This window comes from Camelus ferus, chromosome 14, assembly GCF_009834535.1.
Source record: "Camelus ferus isolate YT-003-E chromosome 14, BCGSAC_Cfer_1.0, whole genome shotgun sequence".
Classification (NCBI taxonomy): Eukaryota; Metazoa; Chordata; class Mammalia; order Artiodactyla; family Camelidae; genus Camelus; species Camelus ferus.
In genome coordinates, this window is record NC_045709.1 from 43208995 (window position 1) to 43233267 (window position 24273).

Below are 24273 nucleotides of genomic sequence, written 5' to 3' on the forward strand. Positions count from 1 at the left end.
ATGTGTTTTAGAAGGATTAAAGGGCAGCTTCTGAGCAAATAAATTATTCTAGGTTTCAGGTAATGGTCTGAAGTCTATTATTTAGACTTAAAATTCTGTAGCTTCAGTTTGGACTTTATTCTTGATAATGGAGGGAACTCTGTTGGAACAGCCCACAACTGATTTATCAAATTTATGCAAAAAGCCTACCTCACATCTGCCTAATGATTCAAAAGGACAGAAGGATATCAAAGTTCAGTTTCTACCCTCTTATATTTCAAAGTACTGCAGCAAAAATATTGTTTCAAATACTGTCTCTTCCAAATATTTGTTAGACACTGCATTTTAGAAAAAAAGAATAGAAAACAGAGAAATTCATCTTCGTCTGGTACCATGGTAATCATTCCATGGCAGTTGACCAGATCCTATGGATTGAGATTTTAAAATCATAGGACAGAAATCACCCATGAGGAGGTTAATTATGACCTGTTCCTATGTCCAAGTTACCTGTAATGACAATAGTTTGATAATAACTTCTCCCCACGATGAATCTCTTGAATATTTGAAACCATGCTAGCTCCGTTTTCTTCTTTAACAGCTCCATGCAGGAGTCACAATGCATAAGTAGAATCTGATGAGCAGGGCACTCCAAATTGAGGACAGACCACAGGTCATATTACTGGTCACACTCGAATCCCATCTCATGCTATTCTGTCTGCACGGCTTCAATCTCAGGAGAAATTCAAAGCATTGTTGGAATGCATTTTATTGGGTGTCTATCTCTCACTCCTTCTTTTCTCCTCCTGAGTTCCTCAAATCCATAAATCCAGCCTTTTTAAAAAAAACTTTCCTCTTCTTTGAACATTTATACCAGCTGAAGAATCATCATTAACAGATTTCTGAATTGAAATTGCTTTATTGATGCTTCCAAAATCTGTAATCTTACGCATCCAATAAGAAACTACGTGTACTTAGCCAGGTGGTACTTTCCAAAGCATTGCCTTCCTTCAGTGTTTGAGTTTCCCAGGTCCTAACTAATTCTCAGTACATCAGTAAATGCATAAACATTCCTTATTTGCCACCTCCTTTGCTATAGCAATTAGATATACTTTTAATCTTTCTTTAATGTTTAATTTCCCTTGTTGTTCCTCTAATCCTTTGAAGCAGACACAGCTGTTAAAGATATATTTTTTTAATTTAATTCTCAATTTATCCTTATTCGACCTCTATCACTTTTTGCTGGATCAGAGTATCTTTCCTCTCTCTGCTTACAGGTTAGTGCATTCATTTTCCTAACAAAGCACAGCAAATACTGCTTTGTGAAATTGGGAGATGGCAGACAGCAGTTTCAGAGGTTTTGACCGGCCCCTTCCCTTCAGTGTTACCCTCTACAGGCAGGCATGCAACGTGAGAGTTATTCTAACTGTCAAGTCTATAGATGCTACTTGTCTATCTTGGTTGGGGAAAATTTTAGTGGACGTGCCCATTAAGCCAATGGACCCACTGTTAATCATTATGCTATTTATTACTTGGTCCTCATAAACTGCCCTCTAGCAGGCAGTTCATGCTGACTCTCTGGGTCTCTGGGCATCCACACCATCTCAGAACCCTGTGTTCATTAGTTCTCAAAATATCAGATTATTCTCCTTTCCTCAGTGGACAGTAAACTGAGTAAATGGCCATCAGTTCATTTGGATAAGGACTGGAGGAATCAGTATGGTATAAACTTGCTACACAGTTGCAGTGTACTTCCTCCTAAGGATTTTGCAACCTCTCCAGTCAGTAGATTTCAGAACTGAAAATTGTTTAAGGGTTGGGAACTGATCAAGTGTCATGAATTTTTATTGAGGTAACCAATCTCAGCTGCCTGCTCCTGCCCCACTGTTGACTGTTCCAAGGGACATGATGTTTTCTTAACTGTCCGTATAATTCCTTGCTGGTAAAAATCCCATTGTCAGCCCCTCCAACTTTGCTATTCATTATAGTAATTGCAGCCTTTTGGCTTGGCAGTTGAGTGCTGTCACTTGTCCTCTATTAGTTTGGGTAGTTTGGGGCCCTAGGGATACTGACAAACTGAATGCTAGAATCACTAGCCCGATGTCATGCCTAGCCTGCAGTGGAGAGCCACCACCCAACTTCCTAACAAAGCTACTCCTTTTCCACCAACTCATTCTTGACAGTCTTGGTGAATGGTATATCTTTTTTACTTTCCAATAGGACAAAAATACTCTAGCAGAAGATTTTGACTTCAACACGCCCACTTTCCTTAGCCTTTCTTTTCCTTCCTCTACTTGCAGACAGTAACTTGGTCATTTTCACTCTGTTCAGCATTAGTCATCAATTTCTCCAGACCTCTCTGAGTCACCATAACAGAGAGTTTGATCCATTTGCTAGAGTCTTTGCTGAGTTTTTCAATCACATATCCCTAGAAAGTACTCTCAAATCAATGTATTTTCACTTGTCTCTTTTTGAGTGCTCACCCTCAGGATCCAGCTTCCCCAATATCCAACACCTGGGATATTCTCATTGTTGGCTAAGTATGTCTCAGTTAAGTATTGAATACTTACTGATTCTGTACCTCTAATTGTTTGATGTCTGTTTTCTGCTCAAACATGTTCATCTTTGAACGCATACTTGATCTATTATAATATTGCAATTGCTCTGTTTTTGTCGCTCACATGTTCCAACTCTATAAAACTTCCTTGTTTTGACTCCACACAGAGGCAATTTCTGTTTTCACACCTACAAACATTATCTAAATTCTATCAAAGTTTAATGATTCTCTGCTGAACTTTACTCAAACACATTTCTGTAAAAATCAAGAATAAAGGTGAGAAAAAAAAAACACTCTGGCTTTAAGAACTGAAGAAAAAATAGTGAGACTCAAGATGAAAAGACTTTAGAACTAGAACTTGAAATAGGAAACCATTAATTAAGCTTTTGAAAGGGAATATTAAACATTAAACACAAAAGGAAAACTTCCATTGTAATAAAAATCATCTTAGGAATGGTCTAAAGAGGAACAGTGTGAAATAAAAAACTTGGAGAAAAACTACTCATTGTTCTGAAAAAAGCTTTTTTTTTTTTTTTTGCAAAGATCAGGGAAGGTTAGAACTAAATACAATGAAAAAAATGTTAACTTTTAAGCCATGATCTAGGTGATTATGCATTATTTTTTTTTGTTATACATATTTTGGAGACTGAGTCACAAAGTTACATAAAAATATGAAACAAATCATCTCAAAAATCAAACTGGAATTAACTCACCAGATAATTTGAGGTAATTACAAAATTTGGAAAGGTGTTAACTTAAAATAATATCTAGAATATATTAACATATAATAAGCACTCAATAAAATTGTTAGCAACAGTAATCCTTTCCTGGTCATTAGTAGTTGAGTGAAATTCCACTCAAACTTTTTTTTAAAGAAAAAAGTGCACTTATTTTCTTTTTAATTGTGGAATCTCAGGATATAACTGCTTCATGTCCTATCTTTTCAATACATTACAGCTCAATATGATTTTTTTTCCATCTTTCACCCAGGCTCCTTCCATGTCTGCTAAAGAATGGTATAGTCATAATATACAGAAAAGAAATTAAGTGGATTTGATTCTATGAACCACCACCGTCACAAGTATTGTTGAAGAGTGTTTACAAAAAGATCTAAATAGATTGTTTTCTAAAATTATGAAGTTTATCATTTTCTAAAATGATCTATTAAACTAGAACGGGTCCAGAATCTCTTTAAATAAACACTTTATCAATTATCGTAAATGGGCAACATTGGGAGAAATAGAAGATAGTAAGCTATGCGCTAGAAACAGCAAACACATCATCACATTGATGTACTCCCTGGAATAAAATATGAGGAATTAAAACAGAAATCATATTTTATAGATGTGGGTGGCTTAATTTTCTTTTTTGATGGTCTGAATACTTTTTTTTTAGAGAAATAGAATGTGTGTGGTGTTCTGTTTGTGTTTTTGTGTCAGGGGGTGGCTGGGGGAATTAGAACTTGTAAGAAAAAAACAATAGACTATCAATCCTTGAAAAAGTAGCAGGAATTGGATATAAAGGAGAAAAACTAGGAGGGATAGAATTTTTAAGGCTTATGATAAATTCCATTTATGTTATGGAAACTAAAAAGTCAAGAATGGTGTGCATATTTTGTTTGAAAATAAATATTTTGTTTTCTATTTCTACTAAGGTAACAGAAAAAAATTAACATATAAAAATACATCAAGTATTACTGGCTTGTAAAACTGTTGTTAAATAAATTAGCTTTCCAAAATCCTCCTCTGTGTTACTGTATTCTCTATGTTTGCAAAATGTTTACTGTCCCTTAGTGGGTTCAAAATGTTCCTTTGTCTTAACGTGACATTTTAAAATTAATGTGTGATAATTTATTTAAAACACTTTTGGTTTCTGCATAGTCATCAAGAGTGTTCTTTTTCAAAGCTCTGTAATCATTGTGATAATACAAAAAAGTGAAATCTCACTTTTATTCATAAAGTGCTGTAATGAAATTCCCAGGCTTCAAATTCATTCACAGCTGTACTTTTTTCCTTGGATCTGAAAATTCACTGAGTAATATCATTGTGTCTTTTCACAAATTGATTTTTATTAGTCATTAAAAAACCTCTGAATAAAGGTAAAAAAGACACTTGTAAGTACTGAGTCAACATGAGGAAAGTATTATGTCATTATGATAATAATACCATATATTTGTATAGGACTTTATAGTTTATGAAGTGCTTTTATTTGATCTCTACAATAACTGAATAAGTAAGGACACTTTTGATTGCACAGGACAGACATGTTAACCTACACTAGCCTAAGTATTTAGAGAAATTTATTTTTATAAAGGTCCTCAACTGACATTTGGAACTTACTGGGCTGTTGAGAGGTGGAGATACTGAATTCTCTGAACCGAGAAGGAATTTTGAGACTGAAAAACAAAGTGGGCAACTTCATAAAGTGCAATTATGAAGTTTATCATGGGTAACTTACATATAGGCAGGCACAAGCGAACAATGATTGAGAGGCATTTGCAGCTGCCTGTGACAGCACTGAAGGGGGTACAGGGGAATTTAAAGGGGCCAAAGCTAAAAAGAGAATCTGACTACTAGGGAGCAGCACATCTGCACCAGTGGGAACCAGGGGTTTTTCCTCTCCCCCGGGGGTCTCATGACCGTTAACTATCTGCCTCAGCAAAAGTCCCCTTTCAGGTTTTCTATCAATGAAGGCAAGAGTAAAAGTTGATAGGGATCATATAAGGCTTGGGTGTATTCCTTGTGAGTAGGCTAAAGGTCAGTCATACAGAAAGGGGAGAGTAGGGCTATTGGCCTAATATGGAGCTGACAAAATGAAGTCAGTGTGGTTTATCCACAAGGTGGACAAAGGTGTGGTTGTGGAGCAAATACAGACAATAGTTTAAAAGCTTGAGCTTGCTCTCTTATTCCTGCTGCTTCTTATGTGTGTACTCCTGTTGGAGGAGAGTAAGAGGTCCACAAGAGGACATGACTACAGGATGACCTGGATTCTGTACCCTGACAATTGGAGGCTCCTTATCCCCCTTGGTCCTTGGAACCTACATTCAGTGCACAGTTCCCATGGCTGGACCCTTTCAAGGAAGCAACCTTGATAGACTAATGTGTTCTTGAGACCATCTAGACTGTACGCAAGACTGAACCCAGTTAAGAGCTCTTTATAAACTTTTAAGATTCCGATGGTTGGATGGGGAGATCTACTCCTCTTTCAGTGGCCCAGGACAAGTCTTGTATGTAAATCCCCTTGCTTGTTGAAAACTGCCACCAACCAATGTGGCATGGTCTGCCTCTTTCTCAGGTGTCTCCTTACCTTCCATGCACAGGGGCCAGTCTGTGAACCAACAATGCTGCTTCACTTTTTGTCCTCTTCCATTTCTAAATCTTTTCTTCAATCTACTTTTACCCATTTCTCATGTCTAAATGGCAGGAAATGTTTTCACTGATACGTTTAAGCTTTGTAGCTAAATTATAGAAAATCAAAGAAAGACAGAATTCTCTTTCCCAGTTCCCTTCCCAGAATGTTTGGTGAAGTGACCTCAAATACCATGGAAATGAGTGGCAAATGGGGCAATTCCAAAAAGGAGAATATATTTGCCAGAGAAACAAGGGACAAAATGATGCTTAGTCTCTACTAATACCACGATATATACAATTATGATTACACCATATTTATAAATGAGGAACAGATGTGTAGGGCTAAAAAAATTTAATTTAGGATTTCTTTTCAACATATTGTATACATCTTTATCCAAAGTACTTAGGATTTTGTTCTGAAATTCATTTGAAATTTTACATATGATAAAAGGAGAACATGATGGCAATGTAGATATTGGTAATTCTATTTACAACTTATCTGGCCATATTCAGTTTTTAATTTAGATAGATGTATAGATGTATAGATAAATGGATATCTATGCATATGTATATACATTACATTAAACAAATACATAAATACATATATATATATATATATACACATACACATACAATAGGATGAGCATATATACATGTATATTATACATCACAGTTTAATGCTTCCATAGTTGCACTTATAAATCATTCACTTAATTGTTACTGGGTTTTGACTCTTAGTTGAAAAGTTGTTTTCATTTCTAGTATGTAAATGAAATTACTCATCTCTCTTTCTAGATCTTGTTTATTTTGATACTATATTTCTTTTTTACCTTTGGCTTTCCAGCCACTTAGAGTTTTTATGTTGTGTTTTATGAAGTACAATTCCAAATTTCATTTTTTTCTAAGTGACTAGTACCTATTTTCCCAAAATTCTTTATTAGAAAAGTGTTGTTTTCTCCACTAATTTTAAATAGCACTTTTGTCATATACTAACAGTTTAGTCTATTACTGGATCTAGGCTGTTGTGCTTTTTCTGGCAATATTTTCTGTGTCAATATGATATATAGCTTTATTTATAAAATATTTATACTATATTTTCATTTTTGTTTGAGCTAGTCTCATTCTGCCTCACCCACGTTATCACTCTTCTTTTTGAAGATTTGTCTAGTTGCTTTGACTTTGTATATTTTTCTATGAGGAAATTAAAATCAATTTTTCTAGTTTCAGACACAAAATCCTGTTGGCATTTTATTAGTATTTCATCAAATATATAACTTTACTTGGCAAGAATTTTTCCTTTTAATGAGTCTTCTTATAAAATAAGATTGTATGTCTTTAGGTTTAGTACATTTTGGTCATTTTTTTTAGGCACTTTTTCTGGTTTGTTACTATTATGATGAGGTTTCTCTTTAATTTTTATCTTCCAACTATATGCTATTTGCAGTAAAATGTGTATTATTTTATTATACTCTTTGCTTGTGTTTACTGTTTGTAATAACCGATAATCATATATAAGTTTGGTCTTTGGTTTTTATTTTTCCGAAATTTCTTTCTCAGTTTTAGTTCTCAGTTGTTTTTTTTTTTCAATTGAAGTATAGTCAATTTATAATGTTGTGTTAGTTTCTGGTGTACACCATAGTGATTGTTATACATATATATTATTTATTCCTATTCTTTTTCATTATAGTTTATTACAAGATACTGAATATAGTTCCCTGTGCTATACAGTAGGACCTTGTTGTTTATCTATTTTATATATAGTAGTGTGTATATGTTAATCTTAAAGTGCTAATTTATCCCTCCCCTGTACTCCTTTCCCCTTTGGTAACCATAATTTGTTAGTATGCTAATTGCTAGGTCCATCCATGTTGCTGCAAATGGTACTATTTCATTCTTTTTTGTGCCTAAGTAGTATTCCATTGAGGGTGTAGAGAAAAGTGAACCCTTCTACACTGTTGGTGGGAATATAATTTGGTGCAACCATTATGGAAAACAGTATGGAGATTCCTTAAAAAACTAAAGATAGACTTACCATATGATCCAACAATCCCACTCCTGGGCGTATATCTAGAAAAGATGAAAACTCTAATTTGAAAAGATACATATACCCAAAATGTTCATTGCAGCACTATTCACAGTAGCCAAGACATGGAGGCAACTTCTCTCCTTGTTCCCTTCCTCTCTCTTTTTTTCCCTCCACACAGAGATGCAAATATAGTAACACATGTGAGTCACTAGAGTTTCACTTCTTTGTTCAATACTCTTTTACTTACTTTGAAGAATATGGCTTCATATGTAATGGAGCTAGTTTCCTTTCTGCTCTTCCATAGTTAGCTTTTTTAGTGTCCTAGTGACAACGTGTATCCTTCCTGAAGATAAATTTCCTGTGTCAAAAAAATAATGTCTTTCCTGATATAAGGCAATGTTTTGGTCAACTTTTTAAATGGAACCCCAAACATGAGGATTTTCCTTCTTTAAAATGAGTGTTTAACAAAGGTAAAAGCAACCTCTCACAATATATTGAAATAAATTATCAAAATTAATCAAACTCCAGAATATATCTAGATTCAGTGATATTTGCTGAATCAACGATGACTGGAGTCCTAAAATGATCAGAGTGGAAATTAGGTGATATATTACTCAATATCAGAGGCTCCAAGCAAATGATAGAAATTCACAATGACAGAAAGGAAAATGCTGATCTTTTGCTCTAGTTAGGTGAAAATAATAAAAGAGAAAGTTTGCCTTAAGTGCACATGTAAAGCAAGGCACAATGAAAAAGCGTAAAGGAAATTATGACATGAGTGGGATCTAATGCACAACTAGGCATAGGGAAGACATCAAAAATATTACAGGAATAGCCAGAATAGCAAATGATGGCAGCTCTATTGGGTAACAGGAACTTGGCTATGCTGTAGTAAAAAAAAAAAAACAAAAAAAACCAAAAAACAAAAACAAAATAAAACAGAGAAAATGTATCTGTGCTTTATAAATAAGTGAGAATGCCCCGCCTCCATTGCGCGTGCATGAAGTTCTGATTTCAGTTATCTGCTACCTAGCCTAGCCTCTTGGCTGACAGAGGCTCCATGCTCTGGACTCTCACTGGTTAAGGCAGCAGGAGGAAGAACCCACAAAGAGTTAGGTATGGATATTTAAATACTTCCAGTGTCACCTTCTCTCATGTATCTTTAGTCAGAGTATGTCATATGGCTATTGTTGACTTCAACGGATGTTGAAGGGTGATCATCTTGTCAGGAATTTGAGGAAAATATTAACACAGCAGCAATGGTGGATGATGTTCTGTAACCATTTGTTATGAGTTGAATTGTGTCCTCCCCAGAATTAATACTTTGAGACCCTATGGGCTGGAAAGTGGGAGCTGGTGTATTGAATTTAGAATTACATTATGATCTGCTGAATTCAGAGAACCAAACCACCCACAGCAGGTAACTTCTTCAGCATCCTAACTCCCATTTTGGGGAAGTGAAACCCAAGGGGTTGTTTTAACTGAAAATAAAGTTTCAATATAGCCACATAAAGGAAGTAGAGTCATAGGGTCTATTACTTTCAAACTCAGAAGCAAGGGGGCTCCATGAACTGGGAGAAAGGCGATCCTGACTCCCAGGACCTCAGGATGTGACTGTATTTGGAGATAAGCTTTTAAAAAGTTAATTGTTAGAGTAAGACCATTAGGATGGGAACTAATCCAATCTGACTGGTGTCCTTATCAAAAGAAGAGATTAGGACACAGGCAGACCTGAGGGCGCATGCACCCAAGGGGCAACCACCTGCGGAGGCAGCAAGCCAAGGACAGAGGTCTCAGAAGAGTCCAATCTTCCTGGCACCTGAGCTGAGATTTCTCCACAACTTTGAAAAATACTATTGTTTAACCTGCTCGGTCAGTTTATGGTATTTTAGCATAACAGCCCTAGCAAACTAATATACCATATGTGCCGAAAGCATCAGGCATTTGGTAGATATAAGATACATCTGAGAATCTTCACATGAGATTCAAGGAGAGTTGAGAAAATAAAGAACTTTATACAGATCTGATTTAAAAATGAGTTAAATATTTTCTCCATTTCTCTGGCAGTAAGCTGTATTTATATGAACATGGTAGAGTCATTCCTACCTTAGGGTTTATATGTCCTGCCTCTTCTGCTATGTTAGTTTTCTGTTGCTGCTATAACAAATTAACACATAATTAGTGACTTGAAACAACACAAATGTATTCATTTATTTGAAATTCTGGAGATCAGAAGTTCAAATTGGGTCTTACTGGGCTAAAATAAAGTGTTGACGGAGCTGTCTTCCTTCTGGAGCCTCTCGGGGAGAATTCATTTCCTTTCTTATTCCAGTTTCTCTTCTTCAGGGCACCCGAATTCCTTGGGCTGTGAAACCTTCATTCATCTTCAAGTGAACAGGGTAGCAACTGCAAAAATCTCTCAGATTCTGAATTCTAGCTCCATTGATGTATCTCTTTCTCTGGCTCTGAATTCTCTGCCCCCTTCACTCTTATTTATAAACATACTTGTAATTATATGAGGCTCACTTGATGGATATAATCTTCCCATCTCAAGATCCTTAATAACAGCTACAAAGATTGTCATGTAACATAGTATATATACAGAAGCTCTGGGGATTAAGTCACAGGCATCTTTGGAGAGCCGTTTTTGCCGACCTCATCTTCTTAGAATACCGTCACCTTTTCATACCTTCTTGTAATTCAGATTGCATATTAACCATTTTTCAATCAGGAAATCATACCTTGCTTTAGTGGACCAGTCAGGCCTCTGTTTTGTAGATGCTAGTAGCACGTACTTCTTCATTATACCAACTAACAAAATCATTAAAAACAAATACTTGTATGTTCACTCTTTGTTCTTGCTCTTCTCATTAGCACATAGGACCTAAGAGGGCAGGAACAATTTCTGTCTTGTTCACTGCAGTGCCCTGAATCCCTCCCACAGTACATCAAGATTGTAGATATTTAGTATACAAATACTGCATGGATGAAATAGTAAAACTCTAATAAATTGATATGTTAATTAGAACCAAATTATTTTATCATTTTCAAACATATATGTTTATACATGATCAATATTATTTTAGAAAAGAGCAATAAGAAACTATTTACAGTCCCACAAACCCATGACCAAGCTTTCCAGAGCTAGACCAATTGAAAAAGATCACTTGAAAACAGAAGAAATTCACATATATTTTTATTAGGAAAGGGACCAAGTAATAAAATCCAAAAATCTCATATTAATAAATTTAAATTTCTAAAACCTTATATTAATTGTGCATTTTATGAAGCCTGTGGATATTTGCAAAATACTTAGGTTGAGAGTTGACTCAATTATTACTTGATTACATGTGTTCTTCTGTTGCTAAGACACAGGAAGTAGGCAGATAGAAAATGTGCCTAATTAAACTATCAATCAAAGATATCTAAAACTTGGTAGTTTCTCAGTACATGCTTTCAAATTAAATACATAACTGAATATTTTATAATATCACAGCTACTGTATTTTTTTTGTCTGTTAATTGTCAGGAGCAAGATTTTACACCTCTCAGAAATGGGAGTGAGAAGCCCACTCTCATCCAACACTTACTATAGTGGATAATTTTGGTGCCAACAGAAAATGGTTCACATTGCTATGATCTTAAGCAAACTAATAAAAGCAACAGAAACCTAAACACACACACACACACACACACACACACACACACACACACACACACACAAATCCTAATTTTTTTAGATGCTGAAACTGCAGTGAATTTGCAAAACACACACAATTTATAGTGAACTTTCAGATTTATACATAACTTTAATGTTTTTTAAAAAGTGACTATATGATCCTGTCCTTAAAAAATATGAATTTTTCCCTTTAGAGAAAGTTGGAATAGTATTTCTTCTATTTGAATCAATTACCAATTGCAGATCCAGTCTCCTTTTTGGAGATAGAATGTCAGAGGTGGACGATCATGTCCGTCAATCATAAATTTTATAAAATACACTGATAAATAGGTTTTTCTGATCCTTACGTCTGCATCCCTTGGTTAAAAATTAGAGCACATATTCATCTGATGTAATATTGTGTATTGGGAAAGAAAATTTTTATTTCTTTTCTTGTTTTAATTTTACTTTATTTGCTACATCCAAAATTAAGGATAGTAAATTAAATACATTCTAAGGATAAAATAGAACAAAGAAATCAAGTAATTTTCAATTATTTTCAGATGTACACTTATTTTTTTATTAAATACGAATGAAAGGAAACTAACTCCCTATCCTCTCCTATATATACACACAGCTCCTCCTAGAGCTATATTTTATATTTCAGATTTTACTCAGTATTTTTTCTCATAGTATTCCAATATGTGGCCCCTTTAAAATGGCATGGAAATAATAGTTTCCTGTGGTTGATAGTTTGGGATATTGCTGGTGTAGGTATTCATTTTTTCCTCATTTTTAGGGAAATGCTATACATATGGAATATGCATTCTCAAAGTAAACACAGATTTAGGATTAATACTTAATATAGCTTGAGGCAAAATTATTATCAAAATACTTCATAAATACTGGAGCTGAGCATTTTAACACACATCTAAAATAAGTTAAACAGTATCCCAAGTGTTCACTCTCAATTAAAGTTTAAAAAAAAGACAGAGATAACATAAATTATAAATCAGTATTGCACAAAGCATGGTATTATAATGTCATGGTTCTAAGAACAATAAAGCTGTAAATTTCCCTATGGGCTGTTCTTGCCTGTTTGGGTATGTTGTTCAAGTTATGCATTGTCTAAAGGGATATATTCACTATAAACAATGCTTTCTGAACAAATTGATGTTCTGTACCACGAGTTAGGATTTGATTACTGAAAATGTGTATATAATGCAAAGCTAACTATAAACCTCAGAATTGAAATGTACTTTTCTCAGGGATTTAACTGGTTTCCACCAAGGGAGAGGGCTTTTCAATATGCAGAGAGCTCGCATGATGATTTTTCTACTAACAAACAAAATAACTTAAGTCCAATAGCCCCTCCTAATCCTTTTTTTCCTAACTATTCTATGTGGCTTTGGAGAAATTCAGAATAGTACTTAGGATGATACTCTACATAATGCTTATCTTTAAATGAAATTGTGCATTCTTTTCTTAAGAAATCATGTTTTATGTATAGAGATGCTGTATTTCTAATTAGTGGTTCTATAATTAGCAATCTAATTTTGGGTACTCCTGCGCAATATTAAAATGAAGATTTCCTTTGCCGTTTTGTTTCCAAGGGAATTTCCCAGCCATGCTAAGTGACAACCATGGAGCCACAGATCGAATTGAAAACAAATGCCTCAACATATTTTTGTGACAGCCCAAAATGTCCTTAACATTTTATAAAGAAATCACTATTTTTTTCTCGTTCTTTAAGGTGTTTACTTTAATATCGTGTACATACAATTTTTTCTTAATGCTCTTTTTTCCTTAAGAATTCATGGTTTTTCTTCTAAGGACAATTTTTATACCTTTATGACAAGAATTTTACAAGCTAATATACATACTTACCCACATTCTGAGATGCTGAAGTCCATTTTAAAATCTTCTTTAGCTACTGTATGTTGCTGTGAATACAGAATAAAGTAAAGAATAAAACTATGGTTTATAAATGCTACTATATACTGTCAATTTCACAGAGTCATGCTGTGTACTGAAAAGTACAAAGTACTTTTGGAATCAGGCACCTTTGAGTTTGACTGATAGTCTCACATCCTGTAACTCTATGACCTTACTTATTTGCCCCTCATTTCATAATAAAATATCAATACTGTTTCTTAGGATTATTTATGATCTGAAAAGTAACCAACTCAGTGCCTAGTACCTAGTGTTGTTCAATACATATAATTTTGGTTATTTTACGAAGAAGAAAGTAGAAGGATTCTTTAGATGTAATATGGGCTGAGACCTGAGTGATGAATGGGAAATTATTTCACAAAGGTAAATGGAAACAAAGACAGACTACATGAAGCAACACAGAAACAAGCAACTGCATTTTGTTTTGTATAAAGAAAAAGTACAACATATCATAAAATGAATACACTAGAAACTCTCATAGTAGCCAGATCATGAAAAGCCAAAAAAAAAAAATCAAGATTTCACATTTCAATCCATAATTAATGTATGACCAAGGGAAATTTTTAATTTGGAAATGGCTAACATTTTGATAGAATTCCTTTGCAGGTTCATTCTTTGATTACTTGATCAATCTATTTATCAGTTGATTCAAACTGAAGATTGATTTCCTAAGCCAAAGTTAACAACTAGGGAACCAGTTTGAGTGCCTCTGTGATAGGGCATCTGAGAGGTCCTGAAGGAATGGTAATAGAAAAGTTGCAGGTAAGCCTTTTCCAAGAAATATTTAGTGGGTAGTACTGTTTGAAGTATTTGGATTTTTATTCTGCTAAGTAATAACTCTGTCTCCTTCCTCAAGCATTAATTCACTTATTTAATAATACTCATTACACTCTTACTATGTGACAGACCCATTTTGTGACTATTTGACTGTGATGAGACATAGTTCTTGCTTTCAAAGATCTGACACGTTAGAAAGATGGTGGAGAAAGACCAAATATGTCTTCTGTTCATAAATATTATGAGGAAAGATCAAATAAAGATAAAGAAAGATGACAGGGCATCTATATGTTATATGGGGTGGTTGCAAACATTTTTATCATAGAAGATAGCATTAACCCATAGACAAACTACTGAAGGAGTAAGTCACACAGATATCAGTGTGGCTTATTGACGATCAGAATGTCATTGCCCAACAAGGACAGCTGCGTGTGAATAAAGACCAAATACGTTTACAAGAATTAGCAGTTAGACTGGTAGAACTATAGTTGAATTAATGTGAGAAAAAAGGATGGAAGAAAAGGTAAAAGAAAAAGCAAGGACTCAAATAATATAAAGATTTTTATACCATCGTGAGGACATACATTTTGAATCAAACTGAGATTGCAAACTTTTGAAGGGTTTAAAACCTGTAGATTACTTTTGACTTCCATGTAAAATGAGTTGTTAGGTGGCAACAGTGGAAGTAGAGACATCATTTAATAGTTTATTAAAGTGGACCAGGGAACAAAGGTCAGTGGCTTGAATTAGGGTACAGCAATAGGGGTAGTGACAGCTCTTACAGCTTACATTCAAAGAAATCTTATTTAGGAATCTTGTTTCAAAGAAATCTTTAGGAATTGTCGATCGATGGCTTATACAGGTGATAGGATGGGAAAGAACAAAATAGAGTCAAGAATTAATTTTTGTCCTTAGCAACTGAAGTAATGAAAATTCATTTAACTGAGAGAGGGAATTCCGAAGGAAAACTGTTTCAGTTGAACAATGAGTCTGGAGTTCTGGGGAGAAAACAGGGCTGGAAATTAGCATGCAGAAGTCATCAGGAAATAGAGTAAATTTAAAGATATGAAACTAAATGAGTTCTCTTAGGGAGTGAATGATGAGGTACAAAGAGAGGACAGAGAGTGATAAAAAATGTTAGCTTTATCTAATAAAATAACTTTCAATAACAGATGTAGAACTTTTGTACAGCCAAATAGTGTCTTCCTTTCTAAGACACCTCTGGATTTATCTTTCAGGAATGGAACCTACCTCCAAAACTTAACGTATGGCCGAGAGAAATCCAAGAATGCATCTCTCTGCAAGGGAACAAGAGTCTCAAGAGAGAGGTGAAAAGAATGATCATAATGAGGCATTTTCTTCTTAATCTGAAAACTTTGTTGGAGTCTTTCTAATCGTGGTGTAGCAACAGTCGGAAGAGAGGCCATAGTTGTTGTTCTAGTGTTTTCCTAGCATGCTGAGTGAATGCTTAGTGCTCTTCCTAACAGCAATGTCCACTGGTATTAAAATATAAATTCATAAAGGAGATAAAGGAGAGGGAAGAATCTAAGTCAAATTTCTGATTTGTATTTGGGTTGTTGTATTGATTACTATTTCATTGGCACAACCAGAGAATTCAGGAGGAGCACTGATTTTGGTGTACTGCGTTCCTAAAATTGCTTTTTATAGTCTTGGATATTGAAGCAGCACTTCCCAAACATGTTCTGAAATGGCATACTCATAAATAATTAAAATATACATATTTATTGTTAAATAAAGACAAAGTTGATCTCAGGCTTAATTGATCAGCTGTCCATGTTACAGCTTTGGCCACTCCAAAGGATAAGAGTAACGAAAAACTGGACAGATTTTTATTTCCAATTAAGGCTTATTAATATGTCTCGATGTCTGAAAATATCATCTGGGCAAGTTCAGTATAGATAACTCATTCAGACAATACCCTGCCCTACAAAAAATAGTTATTTTCATGGTCATTGTATTTCAAGCTTATCATATATGCAATTGCCCATGGCATTTATTCATCTAAAGTATTTATTTAAATACACCCAGTGCTGCAAAGACAGACGTGTTTAACTGTAAGCAAAAATTGTACTCATCATTTGACCATTCAAATAGCATTCATTATATAACTGACAGAAATCAATATACCTTCTTTAATGGTGGCTATTAGTTCAAGGCTGACTGACCTTGAATTGAATGTATTGATACTGCAATTTAAAACATTGCAATATGTCTGCTTAATGCTGGACAGATTCCATCAGGTATAGTCATCTACTGGCAAATTAGGAACTCTACTCTGCTCTTGGCTTATTTTGCTAACACTGATCCTCCAGTCAATTATCAGGAGATTTAACTCTACTGTATGCATATCTGTTAGCTTTCCCATTGGACTCTGAGTCCCTTGAGAGTGAATTTTTAACTCATAGATCTTCATTTCCCCCTCACCTACTTCTATAACCTGAATACAGTGTACATATTAATGATACAATAGATACACTTTACATGAAAATATGTCACCTTTGTGGTCAGTATGTAAATGAATGTCATAGTTGGAACGCAGAAATGATTTGTTATAATAATAGTTTAAGATGCTTGCTCTTAAACTAAAATTGTTAGAATTTTCTGAATTTGCTTTTATATGTGACAAAACTTTTAAATATATTGAAGAACAGTGAGATATTGCATGTGGGTTTTCAGCACATATTTTGAAAGTTAAACCGTAGATGAGATGAGTTACAAGCAATATACAAGAGTGACTCTCCAACTATGCCTGCGTGTTTTATAGTTTTCATCCTTACAGATTCTGGTAATAACTGTGGATATGTGGTCCATGCAATATTTTGGGGCTATCCCAATTTACATAGTTGTCCTTTTCTATCTGATTATTATTGATATAAACATGATTGTGATCATGGATACTTTCATCTTCAGGAATTTGGGAAAATGTTACAGAGGTAATAAATGTCTGCCTATGTCCGAGAGCTTCCATGTCACTGGAAGTAAGCAAGCTATTTAAAAATACAGCACAGGCTTTTAAAAAGCTTTCTTTTTCCTAGTTTGCCCCCAATGCTTTTGCTCTTCCCCGATGTTCTAAAAGCGGTGTGATTCCTATGGTACTACCATCAGTGATCTGTTCTTTTGAGTTTAAAAGAATCCACAGAAACAAAATATCTGCATCCTATGGAAAGATCATTAAACTACTGACCACAGAATAGGAACATGACTCCTTAGGGGGGAGTTGGCTCCAAATTTTGGAACAGGGTCAAAAGATGTTTCCTGAAATATTCAAGTCTGAGCACTACAATTCAGCAGAAGGGCCTTTGGAAGAGGCTAGAGATGATCTAACATTTTAACGGGAAGAGGAGAAAAGACCTTCGCAGAACTGCCCGTTCCAACAGAATAAAACCGATCACAAGTGAAAACATAAAAAAGTTAGTACTATGAAACCTGAATTTTCCTTTTGGCCTGCTGGAAGGAAGAAGTGAGGATTATGGTCAAATCTTCAAAGTAGCTGTTTTGATTACATTTGGTTTTTAATTTTTACTAAGAATATAAAAACATTTTTGGAGATTCTGTGTGATTATGTCTGTCATGTCTGGATGACTTACGGGGGTATAATTTGTTTTGGGGGCTTTTTTGGTACCGTAAATTCTTCCACCATTGCTGGTATCATGCTGCTTACGTGACATTACAGGACATGGTTATTGAGAACAGATGCACACACGCAGCGTTTAGAAGCAGGCACAGCTGGCTCTAGCATGCCACTTTTGTTACCTTGATACACTTTGTTTTCAGCCTTACTATCCTGTATTATTCTAAGTATAAATTACCTTCAATTTAAATAGGCATTCTTCAGAGTTTAAATGATGAATCAGTCTGATTTGGATTCCCATCTAAAATCGTTATACCTCTGTGACTTGGAAAGAAAGAGTTAAGAAACAAAACAGAGCACATCTAATCTAAAGCCCTCATTTCAGAGACTATCGAGAGTAAATGGCCTAGGCAAATATAACATGTAAGAAAAATACACAGAAATAAGACTTATTAACAATAACATTCTGTACATAAGGCTATGGATCTAGATGTACAGATTTCAAGAAGGTCAAGATAGGAGTATGGGATAAAGAGATACAAACTACTATATATAAAATAGATGAGCAACTAGTATATATTATATAACACAGGGGATTATAGCCATTATCTTATAATAACTTTTAATGGAGTATAATCTGTAAAAATACTGAATGAGTATGCTGTACATCTGAAGCTAATATAATATTATAAATTAACTACACTTCATTTAAATAAATATATGTATACATATATTTGAATAAAAAGTCAGGTAGAACAATACTACTACACTGCAAATGTGCCCAATTATTATTGTGCAGAAAAAACAAGTTTCATGCAATTATATGGACGAATCTGATTGATGTTCCTGATAAACTTTCCAACCTAAGCTTGTGTACTAACTCAACTTCTAAAAGAATCTGGCATTAAAGTATTGAGTATGCATGTATTTCTAACGAGTGTTGTACTATTGTTCCTTGGACATAAGCTCCTCTGAATATTTTACATATTGAACAGGTTTGATTGACAAGATATCTCCATATCCTAGGCAATGATATCATCAAAGTGGACTGAAATATCACCTTATATCCTTTAAAATTTTTATTTTGCTTCAGAGCTGAATAGCGGTGTTATTCTGTCTGTGACCTGAGTGACTGCTAGACATTAGAAGGAATTCTATTTAGTCTCTTCTCCTTTTCATCAGGAGTTTATCAATGTGTTTTTGATGGAGACTTAAGATTCAACACATATATTGGGGAGTTTTAAATATAATGCTTTTTAAGCTACTAATATATTGAATAGACTCATCAGGTTAAGGGACATAAGCACATGCCATTTATAATGAAGGTAGAGATAACTGGAGTGAGACAATAGGACTGACTCATTCTCTGCTGGGTTTTTTTTTAGGTAATATGAAATAATGTATTAATATACTAGGATATGCCAAAATGACTACATTTTGTGAATATTTCACATGCTTTTGAAAAGAATGTATTCTGCTATTATTGTGTAAAATGTTCTAAAAATGTTGATAACATCCAGATGATTGATGGAGTGGATTTCTTTTATATTCTTACCAATTTTCTGTTTAATAGTTCTAGGTATGATTGAGAGAAAAATAAAGTATCTAACTATAACTGTTGATGTGTCTAAATTTCCTTTAAGTTTTATCAATTTTTCCTTATGTATTTTGAATTTTTGTTTTTAGGCACATAAATAATAGACTTGTTATGTCTTCCTGGTGAATAAGCAATGCCCCACCTACATCTGGCAATGTCTTTTGCTCTTGTTTTACCTTTATACTAATATAGCCACTGTAGCTTTGTTTTGATTAGTGTTTGCATGATATATCATTATTCATTTTTGTTCTTTTAAACAACCTTATTTATCTTTTCATAGGTGTGCTTAGATCATTTACATTTATATTATTTACATTTAATATAATTTTTAAATGTATGGAATTACTTCGATAATTAATTTTTGTTTTTTTGTTCCCTCTGATAGTTATTGCTTTTACCCCTTCTCTATTTTCTCTTCTGAGATTTTTAAGCATTCTTAATAATACACTTTATGATTTGTTTAGTAGTTTTATCTTCATCTCCATAGAACTTTTTTTAGTAGTTGCCTTGTAATATTTTTACTTGATTTTCCTTTGTATCTTCAATTAATTTACTGAGATTTTCTTTTTTTTTCCATTCAATTCAAGAGCAAGCCCAGGAGTTGATAGACAACTTTAGGGGTCACTTCCCCACATACTTTCCTCTCTGCAATCTTCCTAGTACTTTAAGATTCTCTGGGGCTCCCTTTTTTGATTCTCCATCTGGAAAACTGACTTTAGTCACTAGCTCTCTGGCACACTTCAGTGACTATGTCCACATCCACGGCCAAGTGCTAGAATTAGAGAGCGCATAAAATGTAACAGTGGTTTGTTCCGATCTCCTGGAACCAGAGCTCCACTAATCAAAACAGAAGGTTCCTCTTCCTCAGATTTTTGGCTCCTGTGGTCTCTTGTTGTGACCTCTGTGATTTCTTCAACTTAGTAATCTTTAAAAGGTCACTTTCCAGCTCTATGAACCAAACAAGAGGGCTTTTCCTGTGATCTCTTATCTACAGACCAGTGTTCACTTTTGTGTTTTATGCTATGTCGTGTTCAGACCCTGGAAAAACAGTGGGAAGAAAAGTGGTAGCTCGCCATTGGTTCAGTGTTGCTTGGAATTTTTCCCAATCAGCCTGCTACTAATTACTTTCAGAATCCTCAAATAGCTATTAAATCCATTCTTGGAATATTTCATACTTTCTTTCAGTGGAAGAATCATAGTGAAATATGCTTACTCCACTTTACCTAGAACCAGAACACAAAACTGCTGGCATTCTGAGCAGAAGAGATATACTTTATATGTTCATCTGAGGGGAAAATATAGATGATAAAATACTTTTGGTACAGCATTATTAAATATTACAAATTTTACAAATCCAAATGTTAATGTAAAACATTTTGTTTGATAATCTGTTCTTTTAAACATGTGGACTGTGCAGTTTCACAGAGCTAATAAGTAATTGTATCAGCAAGTTGTAAAATAATATGCTAGTCATAATGCCAGAAATGAATTTCAAAAGAATGGCAAAACTAACACGGGACAGCTTCCACATCACAGTATTTCTCTATTTTACATTTCATGCCTTTATCTCCATCATCGTTTTATAAAAATCCAAACATTCCAAAAATACCACCTCATTTATATGAATACGTCCAAACTGTTTCTCTGAATAATTAAGAAAATTTATCATCAGTTTAAAATAATACTTGATGCTAAACAGAATATTAACATAGATTTAAAATTTCTTCCTATAGGAGGAAAAAGGTGTGTGTGCTCTCTCCAATCATCTCCAACACTTTTAGTCATATTTTCCTCAAGCAAACAAATATAAAAGAAGCAATAGACATCGTCTGTCTATTTTTATAATAAATACCAAAACTTTGCCTCATAACCATGCAAACACCACATACAGAACCAGGAATAAATGTTAATAACTAAATTTCTAATAAAGTACATAAAGGCTGATACCTGAAAATTTCTACTAATTTTGAAGCTTTAAAAATACACTTACAGTAAAACGCCATGCTATATATTTAGATTTTAAGCTGAAGTAGCCCAGGTTACTTACATATTGTTTAAAAATAAATGTATTTTGGTTATGCAAGTTTTCCTATAATCTACAAATTAATCAATGTCTTTATTTTAGGTCAAAATAAGTTTCTGTATGTGTCTACTAACAAAATTAAGTTTGAAATCATATTCAAGTTTTCTATTAACATTATTAATATAATTTTAACTAATTATTTCTATTTTGTCATATTCTTTGGCTGTGATATATTTCATTTCTTTTATAGAATTTTTATATTATTACAGTTACATAAGATCAACCTAAAATGTTCCTCATTTGATCAAATCCATCAGTTCTGAGTACAAATCAATTCCCCTGGGGTACACAGTATGATGAGCAGCTCAAATTTAGTACTATAATGAGCAGATTCTCATTGAACTATTTTTGTATAACTCTATAAATTTGTTCTTGATTAACATCTCTTCCTGATATTAAAACTCTATTACTTTGGAATTCGAAAATGAGTCTGAAATAAAACACTGAAGGCTGTATTTAGGAGTATTATTTTTCTGACATCAGAATAATCCAAATGATCTATTAAGGCTTTTCTATGCTTCTTTTTAAAAATATTGCTTGGGGCCATTGAGATGACTTTAAATTCATCCTGCTGAGAGGCTAAGCAGAAAGGATTAATATTGGGTATGTTCTTGCATTTATAAGAGCTAAACTAGGTTGTTTAGAATCAGAACACAGCAAGTCTGAAGGTGCACCTAGCGATGACTTTAGCAGATTATTACCGGATCTTAAGAAGGAGAAAAAAATATGCCCTCCAGCAATTTTATTCATTCAAACGCAGTTGGAATGCTATGAAATAGACCTATAAGCAGACTTCACAGGAGTAATTATTTAGTTTCTTTATTTTCAAAAGAAGGGCAGTTGTTATTGTATTATTTAGTCTCCATCATCTAAACATGTATCAATTTTTCTTTCATTAAAATTTGATCTTTTATAGGAACTGCTGTGATCAAAAATGAAACAAAGGGGTTTCTCCTCAGGCTCTTTTGCCTTACTCCACTTTTGTAAATGAGAACCACTCAAATGTACCAGAGAATCACAATTACCTGCAGGGCGATTTTAGCTTTAGCTGCAGCAGCAGAAAGAATTGCCTTTTTAAAGCTTATCTTTTGTTTCCCTGCGGTGAGCTTTGTTAGTCCCCATTTTGATGCTTCATTCTTAAAAATGTGAAGATGTGAATCAGACACTGGCCAAAAAGTGGCCAAAGCATTTTAAATGCTTTCACTTTCTTATTTTTATACTCTACTTACTTAACTCGTAAGTCTCAGACATTTTTTTGTCTCCTGTTAATCTGCATTTTCCTACAAGTTACGTTTAGTTTGAATACAAAGATGAGATTACTTTTAACTTATGTTTCCAGAGATTTTTATTTATTTATTTATTTTATCTTTACAGCTCTGTGTAAATTGCTTTTCTTTTAATAGAATATTCACAGTTTGGTAATTGTGTTCTTACATTTTTTAAATGTTGTATTGAAGATGCCTTAAGATATCTTAGGGCAGAATTGGGGCCAGGCTGGTGAATGTAGCCAAGAAAAAAAAAAAGAAAATTTGGCTCAATTATAAAGTGCTTCGTAACGACTAATCATTTTTCTTCATAAGCTGAATGCATAACGATTAGTGACATGGAAGGGCTTCAGCACTGGGAGAAAAATCACATTAAAATAATCTCTGAGGACATCTGAAACTCTAATAATCTATGAGTTCAATGTGTCCGTTCTACAATTAATTAGCCTCAGTACATTTTTTTTTATTAACTTCATTTTGTCCTTACTTCAAAGAAAATAAAGGGAACAAAACCACAAATCATTGTTTCATCGAAAGAAGAAGAGTTCTAATTAGGTCTAGTAATAAAAAATATTAAGTCAAAAGCTTAAAAGGGGGAGCATTGTGATGTTCCTATAAAAATTATTTATGCAAATCATTGTTGTTTACCAATCCCAATGAGGTCACTGTAACAAATATAACTTTATGAGGACAATCATCAAATCAAAAATTGTGTTTAATCAGTATTCCAAATGGCTTTTTAAATTTGAATTCTGTTAGAATGCTACTTTTAAAATATATTCATGCTCATTATATTATTAACAATAGTGATTTATCATATTTTATTAGATAAAAAGGGAAAATTTGAGCTATTTCTTTTCAGCTGTAAAATATATAAACATTTGCATGAATATAACAATGCTTTTATCCATTTTCTTCAGGGATGTGTAGAAATGCACTATTTTATACATTCCTAGTGATGCAGGAAAAACAGATGTGGGGCGTGAGGAGGACTGTAACCCAAGCCCCTGGGATGTTCCTGCCAAGTGTGGGTCCTTGGCTTCGCACAGGAAAGAATTCAAGAGTGAGCCACAGTTGAGTAAAGGTAGGTTTATTCAGAGAGATACATGGAAAGGCAAGAGAAAGTCCACGAGGTTGTGGGGGTTGGGTGCTCAGATTAAAAGTAAGTACACACTCCATAGACAGAGTGTGGGCCGAAAAGAGGAAGAGAGAGAGGGCAGTGGCCAGAGAGGCACCCTGTTACCAGTTTTTATGGGCTTGGTGGCTTCTTATGCTAATAAGTGGAAGGACCAGTCTAACTAGCCTGGGGAAGGGGCTGGGATTCCCAGGAAGTTGGCCATTTCCCACTCTTTGACATTAGTGGCTAGCCTTGGGACTGCTGTGGTGCCTGTGGGCATGTTATTTACCATGTTAAAATATTACAATGCGCGTATAACGAAG